At 38.8% G+C, this 15,395-nt stretch overlaps 1 pseudogene; it reads left to right on the top strand.

The window, feature by feature from the left end:
* Nucleotides 1-954: 954 nt before the first annotated feature.
* LOC108313735 lies at nucleotides 955-2,744 on the top strand (annotated as a pseudogene).
* The last annotated feature ends 12,651 nt before the right edge of the window (nucleotides 2,745-15,395 follow it).

Below are 15,395 nucleotides of genomic sequence, written 5' to 3'. Positions count from 1 at the left end.
TTGTTGGCTTAGAAGCTTCAATCAGTTTCAGAGTTTCAAAGGTTCAAACACTGGAGTTCCAACTGGGCTAGGATTGAGTAGTGTCCAGGGCACTGAGTAGGAAAGTGAATGTCTCTGCTCACTTAGTAACCCAAAGCTGGTGAAACGTTCCTATGAAGGTCAAAACATGATGTTTTATGATTTGAGCCATCAGAAGAGCAGCAGAGAACAGGGTGGTGAGATATCACTTTACCCTTCACTTTCAACAACTATTTATTACTTGGCGACCTTTGAAATAACATAAACAACTTTTCTTAAGGACTTACTAAAACCCATTCTCTAGCATCATACATTCAGAGCAGGCAGCTTCCTTTGAAAGTTAAAAAAAAGAGTCAGGCTGCCCTAGCTGATAGTTAGAGAGCCAGTGATGGACAGACATATAAAAGCTAAGTTAAGTGAAAGGGAAAGAGAAATGAACCATTAGAAAGGGGCATGGCAACTCAGAAGAAAAGTCATAGAGGAAGGACTGGGGAAAGCAAGCACCATTGTTTGTTACCCTCAGCTCTTAGCCAAGTCAGGGAGAAGACGGAAGACGATCAGCATACAGAGAACTCACTTATTGTCAGTTTTTGTTACACTCCATTATGGTTAAGAGACCAGATAAACTTTTATTCTCTCTTTCATATGAAGAGGAGGGCAATTATTTATAAAGGACAGTTACAAAGAGGTGCCTTAGTGCCAGATATAATTAATTAACATCCCCTGGCAGACTCCAATTACCCAGTCCCCACTTATATAAATTAAAATACTGAATCATTCTGTTATTTTTGTTAATCAATTCCACAAATATCTATTATCTATCTACTGTGGGCTAGCCACTGCACAAGGCACCAGTGATATAAAGATAAATGAAATGTTAACTTTGTACCCAAGTAGACCATAGTCTAGTGGATGAGACAAAACACTATACCAGTAATGGCAGTATGGGAAAGTGGAAAGAGCCTTCATGCCCAGATAGAAAAGGATTTGAATCTGTACTCTGCCACCTGTTAGCTAACCTAGCTAGCCAAACCTCAGTTTTCTCACTTGTAAAGTGGACATACTTTATATAGAATGTAGGACAATTTTCTGAACTAGGAATACCATTTGTCAAATAAAGTAGGTATTCAATAAATGGGCATTAGTTTATGCTTGATACCTTATGTTTGTCCTTCTAGATTCACTCTACTTCTCTCAATGCTGTTCTATACCTAGGAGCTAGGAGGCTGACCTTTATATATTATATATATTGTGAATTTAATCAGTCTCCATTTACCCTTTGGCTTCCTGTTGGATTCAGTAAATTGAAATCATTGGCAGTAGATGGCAGGACATGAGGAATGTGAGGCTGGGAATGTATTTCCCAGGCTCCTTCATTGCAGAGTTGCTGTGGATCTTTCTCCAAAGGGCCACAGCCTTCATAAGGCTCAGGTACTCTCTCTGGCTTGTATTAACTACTTCTTCTCCTTTCTTCATCAAGCTTAGAGTGGAAACACTTTCTGATGCCACTAGCACCAGGGTGGTACTGAACTATCAATTGTTGGTTCCCCTAGACCCCGACTATTCCTTTGTTTTATTAAAGTCTTCTCAAATTGCCCAGTTGGACTATGCTGTTTGTTTCCTGCTGAGACCCTGATAGATACAAGTGTCATTATTAGTATAGATAACAATGTACTATGAAAATAAAGGATAAACAAATAAAACCGCCCTGGAGGATATCGGGAACAGTTCTAGGGGGAGATAGTATCTAAACGACCGTCTGATGATGAATAGGAACAAACAATGTGAAAAAAGCTGGAAGAGAACATCCTAGGCAGAGGAATATGATATGTAAAGGTTCAGAGACAAAAACAAAAACAAAACAAAACAAAAAAAAACGAAAAAAAACCCCACTTCATTGTGGGGGAATTTCAAGCTTAGCTATAGCATCGAATAAGAGATGGAAGGCTGACAGATGAAGCTGAAGAAGTAAATTGAACCAAGATCACAAAAGACCATGCATGACTTTTTCCTCTAGGCAGTAAGATATTATTGAAGGATTTTAACCCAGGTTATAACATCACACTGCATTTTCGAAAATGATACAGAGATAAGATTAGAAAGGGGAAAGACTGGAGACAGAAATACCAATAAGCAATTTTTTAAAAAAAAAATAAGGTAGCCAAATGGGGTACCTTCTTTCCTTTTTCCCTAAACAATTGATTGTTAAACATGGGTTAAGACCACATTTAAAAGGGAAGAGTCCCTTCCCTCAGTTGCTGCCAAGATGCTCGGTCTTTCTGAAAAAAGCTAAGGCCACATTTGGGTGAGGCCCTCAACCCCCAATATGGTGAAAGTGAGACTGGAGCTGCCATCTATGGTGCCACTTCATCTGGCAAGTAGCACTGTGGGTTACCCAAGCTTGCCTGCATCTACTGGGCCCTCATTTTGCGGGACAATGAGGTGACTGTCACAAAGAATAAATTCAATGCCTTCATTAAAGCAGCTGCTGTAACTGTTGAGCCCTTTTGGCCTGGCCTGTTTGCAAAAGCCCTGGCCAGTGTCAACATCAGCAGCCTCCTTTGCAATGGAAGGGCTGGTAGACCACTCCAGCAGCCTATGTTGCACAAGCAGGAGATCCTGCCTCTTTCACCACTGCTGCCCCAGTTGAGGAGAGGGAAGTGGAAGCAAAGAAAGGAGAATCTGAGGAGTCTGATGAGGACATAGGCTTTGGTCTTTTTAACTAAACTTGTTTTATAACATGTTCAAGAAATAGCTGAACTCTTAATAAATAAACAAAATTTTATAAACATATAAAAGAAGAATACCTCTGATAATGGTGGTGGAATTTGATTTCTGACTTGTGTAAACAACAACACACCACCACCAAGAAAAACCTGGCCAAGAACTAACAAGCAAACTAGAACTGCAGGGCAAATTTCCGGAGCCGAACGGAAGGCAAGTTAGAAGGATCTGTGGGATGCCCATGAGGAGCCAAGTGAAGATGGATAAGCACATAGGCACTGAGAGGAGAATCTAAAATATCATGAAGTAGAATGGAGGTTGCTAATTGGTAATTAGAAAATCGGGGTAGTCTCTAGACCAAGAATCAGAAACCAGGAGCATCACAACAACAGAAGATTATGCAAACATTAAGATGAGGGTGGGAGATGCTGTATCAAGGCAAAACCAGAGCCAGAAAGCTCTCAAAATGGTAACTTGGCTTCTTGCTAGTTTTTATAAAGGAAGGCTTCCATTTCCTTCCTGGGGAATTACACTGGAATATGTTGCCACCCTCACCATCAAGGTATCTTCTAAAGAGTAAGAAAGGTCAGCATTTAAAGAAACATCCATGGTATAGGGCAGATGAGAGATGAAGTTGTGACATGGGCAACTGCTGGCCAGGTGCAGTCTTTGAGCTCATACTCCCATAGTTCAAAAAGTCTTGTGGCCAGTTGTCCAGGGGGTAGAAGTCAAAGACAAGCCAATGGGGAACTCTGTTTCCTTCCATTATGGTGGGCAGGAATGGCTGCATTGTTTCTGGAGCCCAGTGCGAAATTCAATGGTAAGAAAGTGTTAAGTATTTTAAGAGGGCAACAGAAGAACTATACACAAAGCATATGCCCAGTGATTGAATCACTTTGGTAATGATGAAAATTGGTCTAACATATTACCTTCTTCTCTTCAGTGCAGATCCTTTCTTGTGTTATTCACCACTTTGGAAGACACAGAGATATTGACTGGCTGGTGACCATAGATCTGGTAAGTGCAGACTTTATGGAATCAGAAAACTTAAGACTGAAAGAAACATGATTTCAGTGACATCTGGCTAATGCAGCATCATAGCAAATGGCAAAAACTGTGAGAATGTGACTGTTGCCAAGCACGATTAGTTGAATGGGCTAAATAATGTAACAATGCAAAATTTTCAGGGATGCAGAACATAGAAGCTTCTTTCTTGCCCACATGATAGTCCAGTGAAGGCCAGGTGGATTTAGTTCCACATAGAGACTGAAGGCTCTATAGTCTTGTCTATCCACTTTCCTCTAGGGCCCTAAAATCAACTCCATTTAGCTGTTGGATGGGGAAAGAGAATAATAATACAGTTTAGGAGGTCTTCATGGTCCAACACTGAAAGTAGTACCTATCAACTAGACTCACTTTTCTTTGGTTTGAACTAATTGTGTGACCAACCACATCTATCCACCAAGGAGACTGGAAAACGTGGTTTTATGCCCGCAAGAAAATTAATGCAGTTATTGATGGACACCAGTTACTGATGAACACCAACAGTCTCGGCTGCCTGAAGGCTATTAGTGGTAGCTCCGGTCCATGTGAATTCTGTTTAAGAAAATTATTTCCTTCCTTCTTTCCTATGTTAACAGATTTTTGTCATAAACTTGCAATATGCAGGCCTGTGCTAAATGCATGGGATTATAATGATGATAATACACAGAACTTATATTCATAGAAAACTAGTCACAAACAGAAAAATGCCAAAAAGAGGGCAATATATCTGCTACTTGCTTTAGATGGTGTTGCCTCTGCACTGATAATGGCTCTGGCTTCTCAGATTGGAGCTCCTTAAAACAATGCTAGATTCTCAGTATCTATTCGTTGGGAGAGTTGGTCCTTTCAAGCAGTGACATTTTAAGATTTTTATGTTCCTGAAACTAAGAAGAGCCAGGAAATCAGCTAAGAAGGCTAGGCAGGCATCAGGAATAATGTGAATGAGGGTTAGCAACAGCAGACTGGAATTTAGGGGTAAAATATAGCAGAATAGAGAGCCCACTGGGATAGTAACTTGAGGGCTATTTTCTGACTTAAATAAATATGACTTTATTATGGTTAAGCAGTTAAGTGGATCCTTACAGTAGCCGGAGCACAGTGCCTGTACTCTCAAATTTGCAGAAGTCCTCAAACTTTGGAGTACTTAAGAATGATACCAGGAACTTTTAAAAAATTCATATTTCCTGGCCCAAAATTCCATATATGAAGGGCAGAAATCTGAATATATATTTTCAGCAAGTGCTTTTAGATGATTCTGTCTCAGAAACCTTGAGATTGAGATTACATGTCCTGAACAGCTACTGACTGTGGTGAAGAAGCTCAGTGGAGTCAGACTTCCCTGTCTTTTTCTCTCCTGTAAGGTGTTATGTGGTAGATCAGGGGTGATCAGCATCCTTCTGTCTCAGTTTTTAAAAGTGTCTTAGTGCTATGGCTTGCCACTCCTACTCCCATTCCTATCACCTTTTTAGTGTTGCCAGCATTTACAGAGAAGTTATGAGAAGAAGGGAGATTGCAATAAAACTTTCTGCTGGATCTTGGTTTTGGCACACATTTGGACAAAAATTAAGAAGACAAATGAGTCTATAAGACAGCTGGTTCTCAACATCTGGCTAACCATGTGGGCAACACATCTGGATTCAAGGCTCTTTATTCCCCTGTTTGAGTTGGAAAGTTTAGGGTCAGAGAAGCTGTGTTTTTCTCCCTTTAGATAGTTTACCAAAGTAATATCCTCCTTGGGTTGACTCAGAGCCACCCCAGGGGATGGATAATTAGGTCCATTCCCACAAACCACAGACTCAGGCCACCCAGAACTTCAGAAACTGCTGAGAAGACCCTGCTTATCACCACCAAGACATGGTATGGCTGTCCTGCCTCCTACACCTTCTCAGACTACATTTAAAATTTTTTAAAAAAATATTTTGCCTTACAAGGACTGCCCTAGACCCTTACTCTACCCCAATTTAATTTGGAAACAGATGGTAATGGTGGGAGCCAGGATATTCCTACAAAACCATCAGATCCACAATATAGTCAAGAACAACATTTAGGACCTCAGACCCCACCTGGTAGTCCTGTCACACCACATCTGCTTGCTTTCGAAATTCCTTTTGCTTCAATTTCAAAATGTGAAGCAGCTGCTGTGGTAGAACCCTAAGTGAATAAGTCTACATACACAAGGAAGTGATACTTTATAAGCAGTGGATTCTGAAATTATAACTGGAATACCCTTTCTTGCTACACCTATATCTCTGCAAGAGAAAATGTTTAAGTGAGGTTTTAGCTTTAATTAAAGATTGCTAACTTTCCTTTTGATTGTGACAGAATCTACAGTTAATTGAGGTCTCTGATGACTAACAGGGAAGAACATCCTATTAAGTTGTGGTATCTCTGGGTTTTGAAACATAAAAGTCGATCTGGCTGTAATCCAATTGCAAGAAAGAGAAAATTAGCCAGAAAGAGTATCTTAAATGAGGGACAAACCCTAGCATATTATTTTATTCCTTTGTTGAGAAATTCATTGTACCCCACTCACAACTCACATTAATCTATGCGGAATTTCTGCCAAGTAGGATGGGTACCCAATTACCTAAGGACTGCTCCAGAGGCAAAGCAAGTTAAATCTTCAAGTTCTCATATTATCTTGTTTATGAGGAAGACAGTCAAGAATTTGTGGGAGACTCCTATTTGTGAGCCTTTTCTGACTTCCATACACAGCTCAGGAAGTAATACTACATAAATTCTAGTTATTCACAAAGCAGCAGAGATAGGAGCAGCTCCATGTGTTGTACCTACAATGATAATCAGAGAATAGTCATGGTTAAAGGAATATTCTTGCAAGCCCTTTAGCTCTCTTAAAGATAGGGTCCTACCTGCCACTGAGGCTTGAAGAGGGTTCAGATAGTGAGCAACTAGTTACTGAGTGCACACTCTGTGTGTGTGTGTGTGTGTGTGTGTGTGTGTGTGTGTATTTATATATGAAGAAATAACTTTGGGCACTTTTTCAGGCCTCTGTTCCCTAATGTTTAAAATGAAAACAATAAAACAATCTCCTAAGTTATATATGCGTGCATGTGTGTGTGTGTGTGTGTGTGTGTGTGTGTGTATGTACACATATATATATAGAGAGAGAAAGAGAGACAACGAGTAACTGAGTATGAGTATGCATTCAGTAACTGGAAATTGTAGAGTAAAGGGAGGATGGACAAAAGAAAGAGGAATGGGATACCCTGATGTTTAGTAGACCTAAATTACAATCTTGTAAAGGAGAGCTCTGAGTCTGTTAGTTCATTCATCCATTTAAACATTATTTATTTAGTGTGTACTATGTACTAAGTACTGTGCCAATAATTGAGACTATAACAGTAAGCAAGACTTCTTTGTGGAGCATCATGGGTATCATAATGTAGTGTTAATTGCTATTATTGGTGCTATAGGAGCCCATAGCATGGCAAGCAACTACAAATTTCAAAGCTCAGGGAGGTCTTTCAGGAAGAAATAACTTTGAGAAGGTACTTTTTCAGGCCTCTGTTCCTTAATGTTTAAAATGAAAACAATAAATCACCTCCTAAGTTTGGTATAAAAATTAAATGAGATATATGAAAAGTTATTAGTATATTTGCTGGATACAGTAAGCTCTGCAAAGATATAGTCAATACTATTATTTTTGTCTTAATGTTACTCAAACTATCATTACTAGTATACTGTAACTAGTATTGTTATTGCTCTTACAATTATTTGGGATTTGAAGGGCGGGTAGAAAAGAGCCAGGGGAAGGATGGAGACCCTGACAGACAGAGTAACAACGTGTTTGAGTGGCTACAGGCAAGAGACATAATAGCCTGGGTGACTGGACATTTACTATGTATACAGTATAAAAGAGGAGTGGCAAGAGACCGGATAGAGACATAAACAATATTGTAATCATGAAGAATTTTATAAACCAAGTTGAAAGAGTTAAGATTCTACCTCAAAAGCTACAAAAGGATATTACATGCAGTAATGTGATCACACACACAGACTTACAAGCTTATACCACACTTACATCTATAATTTTCAAGTGATCATGTCATAATACAGCTAGGTTTTGTAGAAGAGATAATCCATGATTTTTATTTTTAATTTTGAGAAAACTGAGACTAACGGGAGTAACCAGATATAACCAGGATAGCAGAAGTAATTACTTCATATCTTTTGAATGCAAATGCCTTGCTATTTCCTTTCACACCACACTGCTCTCCGTACCATCCTTTCCATTATTAACATCCTGCTGTTGGCCAAACTGGAAAACTTAGTTTCCCAACTAAACTGTTTACCCTTAAAAGTATGTGGTATACTGTTGAATTGTCTCTAAAAACCAGACTTGAACTTCACACAGAATATTACAGTGTGTTATTGGGAATCCAGTGGTTTCAGCTTTCAAGCACTGTAGAATTCTTCACAAGTAGATTGATCAGGGATAAAATTTTACTGCAAACTGCCCTCCAACCCCCACTCTGATTCTTCTATAGATAAAATTAAGTATCAAATTAATACAAAGACCAGAGGGAAAATGGTCCTGGAGGAGCACCCTACAGATTTCAGAAGAAAAATCATGTTGGAAAATGGATTTTCATTGATGTTGATTCTAGGTGGTTTTAGGGTTTGATTATTCGTAATTTTTGCTAGGCCACAGAGCCAAATTCCTTGCAGGTCTCAGATGCCTTCCTCAATCACTGACTGTAAATTTGATGTAAATCATCAGACTGTAAATTTGATGCCTTCTGCTCCCAACAGTCTGCCCTTCCCTCACGAACTGTTTTAGGGGTTACAATCCTGATTTTCCATGTGCTAACAACTTTGAACATACTGCCAAAATGCATCTATATTAGATATATCTCAATAGAAATGCCTCTATTGAACTACAATTTAATATTATATATTTTTAAATTGTGTGTTCATAAGATATCTTAACCTGGAATTCCCCAAAAGGCTAGATGCACAGACTTGCCTACCAATTAGTAGTTTATTTTGGGAGGTGGCCCTAAGGACTAGGAATGGGAGACTGAGAAGAGTGAAAGAGGGAAGCAGGGAAAGCCAGTTCAATCTGTGTAACTGACATGGTCACTGAGTGGGCAAAGAGCCTCAATCCTCCTAGGACATTCTGAGGAACTGAGGAAAACAAACCACAAAATTGTCCTCAAGAGACAGAAGAGACTAATTAGTAACTGGCTCCCATCTCCATTGGTCAAAGGTTTGTCCCACAAGTGGTTAATTTCCCTGCATTTTCAGATTTGTGCATGCATCAGAGTGTTGAACAGGTTTCTACAGGTGTACCATATCGTAATGACAAAGCAGAAAGCAAGAGATAAGAGTGCAGCTGAGGCAAACTATGATTGGGATAGGTATCCCAGCAATGGCAGGAGAAAAATGCAGACCAAGAGGATGTGAGATGGAGCACCAGAGGTATCAGGAAACACCCAAGGTGCAAAGGCAGAACTAGGACTTCAATCCAAGTAGTCTGTCTTGGAAGCCCAAGCTCTTATAGCAATTGTTCTCAAACTTCAGTGTGCTTCACACTCAACTTGAGGGCTTGTTGAAACTTAGCTTACAGAGCTCCACTTTTAGAATTACTGATGTGTGTCAGAGGTTGGGGGCATATAATTTGTACTTTTCTCATTTCCCAAGTTGTACTGCTGGTGCTGGTCCAGGAATCACATCTTGAGAACTGCTGCATCACACATAAACACTGCTATCTTGCTGAGGGTTGCTGAGAATGGCAAAGGAAACATTCATCACTATGGAGAAAAGTTGTGCCCAATTCACTGACTTTCAAGTTTTTAAGAAACTGTTTAAATGCTTCTCAAATCTTCTCCTCCACAGGAAATACAAGGTCTAAATCAAAAATATTTGTGTCAGAAATGATACGCTTGGTTCATGAGGCACTAGATAATCAAAGAAATGGTATTGTGATCAACTGCCATACTTCAAGCAGCAGTCTGAAAGAAATAATTGTGAAACTTAGAAAGTCATGAAAATCCAAGAGACTTGAAGTATGATTAAGCTGAACTTCAAAATGAGAATGTGAAAGTGAAAATGGAGCAGCTGTCATAACTAAATATTTATATCTGGGGTGCTCTGTAATGAGTTTTCAATTTTTGCTACATTTAATGAATAGCTATTAACAAAACTGAAAAAATAAATAAGACATGGTTTCTATTTTTAAAAGTTTACAGTTGAGTAAGGATGAAAAACAAGAAAGCAATTAAAATAAAAATATACTGGGTAAACTTTTAGAGAAAGAAACAACTCTGTGAGAACATAAGAAAGTAGCAAAATTTTGTCTCACAAAACTTAAAAACATTTTAATAAGGAGGTGATAATTAACTAGGTGTGAAGGAGGAATAGGACTTGCCATGTAAAGAAGGAAAGAAACACCACTCTGGGCAGAGGGAACATCACACAAGGAATCATGAAAGGCCTGGAATGTGTTGAAAACGATGTTATGCTCAGCTTGATTAAAGAGTATCAAGGTATATACAGGAACCAGACTGTGAAGTTTTCAAGTGCCAGCTAAAAGGCTTGAACTTCTAATAAGCAGTAGAGAGATAGCAGAAGTGTTAAAACAAAATTTGGCACAAGCAGATGTATTTTTTAAGCTTCATTTTTTTAGAAAGATTTCTCGATGAAGTGTGGAAGATGAAATTGATTGGAGAAATGAGGTGTGGAAGATTAAATGTGGAAATGAAGATTCTGAAAACAGGCACTGGCAGCAGGGATATTCTGTCTCTGCGGAAGAGGGCAGATTTGAAAGATAAAGAAAGATCAGAATCAAGAGTCTAAATGGATGCGAGATATGGGGCGGCGGGGGGGAAAGAAGGAATTTCAGGAGTTAGTTGTCAGTTGGGAGTTAGTTCTTCACAAATATGGGAGCCCTTTATCTGGCTCTCAGGGTTTTCCCATAATGCTTAAGGTTTTTTATTTGGTTTGTTTTGCTATTAAGCAGCTAGGCATAGCACCTAAAAGAGGCTAAAGCAAGGCTTCCATGTTGTTTTCAAAAATACAAAATATAGGTAAAACAAATATGTCAAGATTAAGTAAATTCTCAAGGCTGTCTTCAATGTGCATCGAGATCCTCTGAGTATTCCCTGTTCCCTAACTTACCCAGTTCTTACAATTCCTTTATGACAGAAGATCTCTTAGGACCTGTGTTCCATTGAGCACGCTCTGGAAAATGCTGACTTAGGAGGCCCAGGAGCTCATCTCTTTGACAGTGGGGTAACTCCTAACAGATAGAAAGGTGGAAGAAGATCCCCCCAAGGAGGCCTTGTGGTAGGGTGGACAGGTCCTGACTTCAGAGGCGGTCAAATCTGGAACAGTAACCTGATTCTGCCCTTAATATGTCTGTGATTTGGGGCAAGTTAGGTGAACTCTGGATCTCAGTGTACTCATCTGCAAAGAGCAAATAAGGATGCCTACCTTGTAGAGTTGTTGGGGGTATTAGGAAATACATACACATAAAGTGTCTGGTGCGTAAGCAACAAATTATAGCTGCTGATTTTACATTGGATAGGCCTAAAATTTTAGCTCTGCTAAAATTATTTTATTACCACTTCTCCTGTTCTAGCTTTTGACTGCATTCAGAATATCCTTATCCTCCTTTGTCTCCTGGTGCTTTAAATCTTTACCTTTTGTTTTGTATTGTTCACAAGCAGTGTTGCTGCCTGTAACCTTCTACTGGTGTTTGTTCTTGAATGATTTAGCTTTTGTTTTCTGAACTGAGTGATCCGTTCTTTGGAAGAAGGTCAACTGGTCTGTGGTGTGGAACTATACTTGATGATTTACAGGGTCAGAAATCATAGTTAGGAGAGTTTGCTTTACAAAAAAAAAAAAAAAAAAGTAAAAGCAGAGTGAGAAATCTGGAAAGCTGAAACATGAGCTATTTCTGTACAATTCTATGGCTCCAGATCCAATTTCTGTTTTGCTAAGAAGGATGACTCATAAGACTAAATCATAAGCATATCAGAAAAAATAACTATTATGACCTCTTCAGGTTGTAGTTGAAAATGATTAAATACTATTGTAAGGATATGTCCTGTGGCTGCAGGGTAAATGTTGACTTAACTGAAACAGAAAACTTGACTAATTCTGTTCTCCATTATAAGATTCTAAGCCAGTGATTTTTTTTTAACCAGTGTATCACATTTACTCTAGTATCCATATCTAATATCAGCTTATTCTCAACTTCTCTCCCAAGCCAAAGTAATTTAGAAACCTGCAATAAGATTATCATTGGTCATTAAGATTAACAAACTTTAAACATGGGCTTTTTCATTTTTTTGCTCAAAATTTTCCATGGCTCCCCATTGTTAACTGAATTAACCACAAACTGCTTCATGTGTAATTTAAGGTTCTCCACAGAAATCATGAAGCAAAGGGGAACTAAATTATATGTCTTAGGCCATGCTCCTCTAACTTTATTATACAAACAGATGACTTGGAAATCTTGATAAAATGTGATTCTGATTCAGTAGCCTTCATGTGGTGTAGCTCAGAGGAAGGCTATGGCAAGATCTTAGCTGATGAGGCTTTAAGGAAGCAAGAAAGAACCTTAAGCACTAAATTCCAGGCATGGCAGAAAACAAGACAGTGAAGGGCTTCAGTGGAAAATAGGAGTAAGAGATGAATACACCTGGAAAAACTTCCAAGAGATTTTCCCTCCAAACGCTACTCTCTTGGAGACAACTGCAGGGTGCTCAGGCATCTGACTTGCTTTCTATGGTTTATATTTTTCTCTATCCAGGTACTTCATACCAAGTTTCCAAGAGGCTTAGAAGTAATAATCTAAAACCACTTGAATTTTTTTAAACCTATACTAGAGCTGTGTTCTAAGTTGGAGAATATGTTCCTTGACTCTTCCATGCTTGAGAAAATATATCCATCTTTTTTAGGGTAGATTAGGGCAGCCGTCACTTTTCTTTGGTTTGGGAACTTTAATCATGATATGTAGGGGCCAGACCATCAGTCACAAAGCTCAATCTAAAATCACATAGGAGTATTCATGCACATCAAACTTACCACAAAATTCCAGATTTTTAAGATGTTAGGATGATAACTTACTAAATACTTATTATATAATGAGTACCATTATAAGGGCTCTATATACATTATTTCACTTGAATCATAGTACATCAGCATTGAATAACTGTCAGTTCAACGAAATTGAATGTCTCATAAAATACTTCTAAAACCTTTTTTGGGGTTTGCTTTAAGTTGGTCCTTTGTATGATTGGTACATAGTGGTTGGTATTTTGTTATTGGATACTATTTAGCTTCTCTTCATAATTTTGAGATTATTAGACTCAAAGGTAACTACTTAAAATTCATTATCTATAACTGGAGGTGACTTTGAACATTAATAATGCATTTGAAGTATTCTTATTTGGTGTTTGAAAAACATATTGTTCTAAAAGTTTGAGTTCTTGGCACCAATCCTTCTGGGATTTTGCTGAGCTCCTTAACTGAGTTATTTTCATTCATCAAACTGTTGCTTGGAGCTATCATAATACCATAGAAAGTTCTGCTCTGAATCTCACTTTGGCCTTTACTTGGTTAATATTCCATTTTGAAATTCAGTTCATGGGTTATGTCTCCCTTCACTGACTTCTGTGGAAGTAAAACATTAATGTGTTAAATTGTTACCTGCTTACTTGCTTTTAAAAGAGAAGTCCAAAGGTTAACAAAATAGAAATGTTTTCTCAGCAAAGCTCCGTTGTAATATTAAACTTCCAGTTTGTTTCTGGAACCAGGTCCACAGGAAGGCTTTCTCTACTATGTGGAATTATTTAAACACAGATGCTTTTGGCCCTTGTCTCTACTGCAGTGGTTCTGATTATGGCTGCGTGTAGAAAAACCTTGGGAGATTTTTTAAAGTATAGATCTTTAGATTCTAACCACAGCTCTAGTGAATAAGAGCCTCTCAGATATGGCCTGGAACATCTGTATTTTAAACCCACTGCCATCAGCACCTCTGACCAACAGCTCACTTCATGGTTCTTGTGCCCAGCCAGTTACAGACTACTGCCGTGAAAGTGTCTAATCAAAAATGGAGGAAAGCTATGTCTTTACTTGGCCAAACAGCTTAGAAATTCAGAAGTGTGCTCGGGGGAACACATCCTGTGAAGCCTATCTAAAAGGCCGGTTCTAGGACCCTAACCTAGACTCTGAATCATATTTTCAGGGTCTCAGAAATCTATCAGGTTCCCCATGGGATTTCCATGCACACTGAAGTTTTAGATTTTCTTTCTATATGAGTGAGCAATCAATCACCTAGGAATACTGTATTGAGTTCACTGCCCTTATTTTTAACCCCTGATTGGTGGGAATACTCAGAATAATTCTAATGAGTTGTACTCAAAATTTTAAAAATAATTAGTCCTCCTTAGTGAAATCTACGAGTCTTCTTCCTAGGAAATTTCACATAGACACATACACATATTTCACACTTTTCATTTCAGAAGGTTCACAGACTTGAGACCAATTTATATATTCCAGATTAAGAACTGGTACCCTGAAGAACTGAGTCGATTAACTTCAGTAAACATTTTGTCTTGATGAGTCCACTCTAGGACACAGCAGGTCTACAGAAAAGAGGAGAAGTCTAGCCCAGTAAGGTAGAGTGGGAGTGAGAACAGGGAAGAGGACACGCAGGTTGGGCCCTGGTCAACATGAAGCCCACGCTGAATGGAGGCCTTCCTTTATGAAACCCTTTGACACAAGGATGGGCACAAACACTCTCTTTTTCTCTCTGACCCAAGACACTTTGATAGGTAATAGCTGTTTCTCAATTAAAGAAACATTTTTATAATACCTACTGTTTTGCCAGCTATTGCCACAAGCTGGAGGTATAAAGATGGATCAGACACATGTGCTGGTTTCAAGCAGCTCACAGCTATTGGTATATTCCATATTTCTGGGTTTTTACACCCAGTTGGCTCTCTCACAAACCTCACTGTTATGGTCATGAAATATCCAGCCAAAGACATTAGCCGCAGTTTTAGAAATTTGCCTGACTGATCTCCTATTTGGTTTTTCAGCCTACTGCTCAGTGCATTCCTCTGTGGGCTCTGCTCCTGGATTGCATCCCTAGCCCTCCAGATTTGCTTCTCCTCCTTTGGGTTTCGTGACCCATTTGGACTTCCTTCTCTGGCATATGAACCTCATATTTCCCAGACATTTGACTCTACTTGCTCTAATGACTTTGGTGCCCCTGGAGCTCTGGCTTCCTACATTAACATTCCTGGACCTCAAAATCCTCATTAGCACTGCAGTTTCCAACCTGGAGAGAAAGAAACTTTCATTCATTTATTCGACAACATTGAGTGTGCCAGAGACTATTCTAGGTGCTGAGAGCCCATCAGTGAGATAAACAGACAAAAATCCCTAGGATCATAGAGTTTACATTTTAGCAGGAAGAAATTCAGAACAAATGCAAAATAGTTACATATATAAGCACATAAATAATATATGTAATAAACACAGTCAATCTTTATTACTCATGGACTCCGTATTTGTGAATTCATCTATGTGTCAAAATTTATAACCCCAGAATTAAAATACAGCATTTTTGTGGT

The sequence above is a fragment of the Cebus imitator genome, unplaced genomic scaffold (genome assembly GCF_001604975.1).
Source record: "Cebus imitator isolate Cc_AM_T3 unplaced genomic scaffold, Cebus_imitator-1.0 Scaffold142, whole genome shotgun sequence".
Taxonomy (NCBI): Eukaryota; Metazoa; Chordata; class Mammalia; order Primates; family Cebidae; genus Cebus; species Cebus imitator.
Note: the sequence above shows the minus strand (reverse complement) of the source record. Positions and strands in the feature narration are given on the sequence as shown.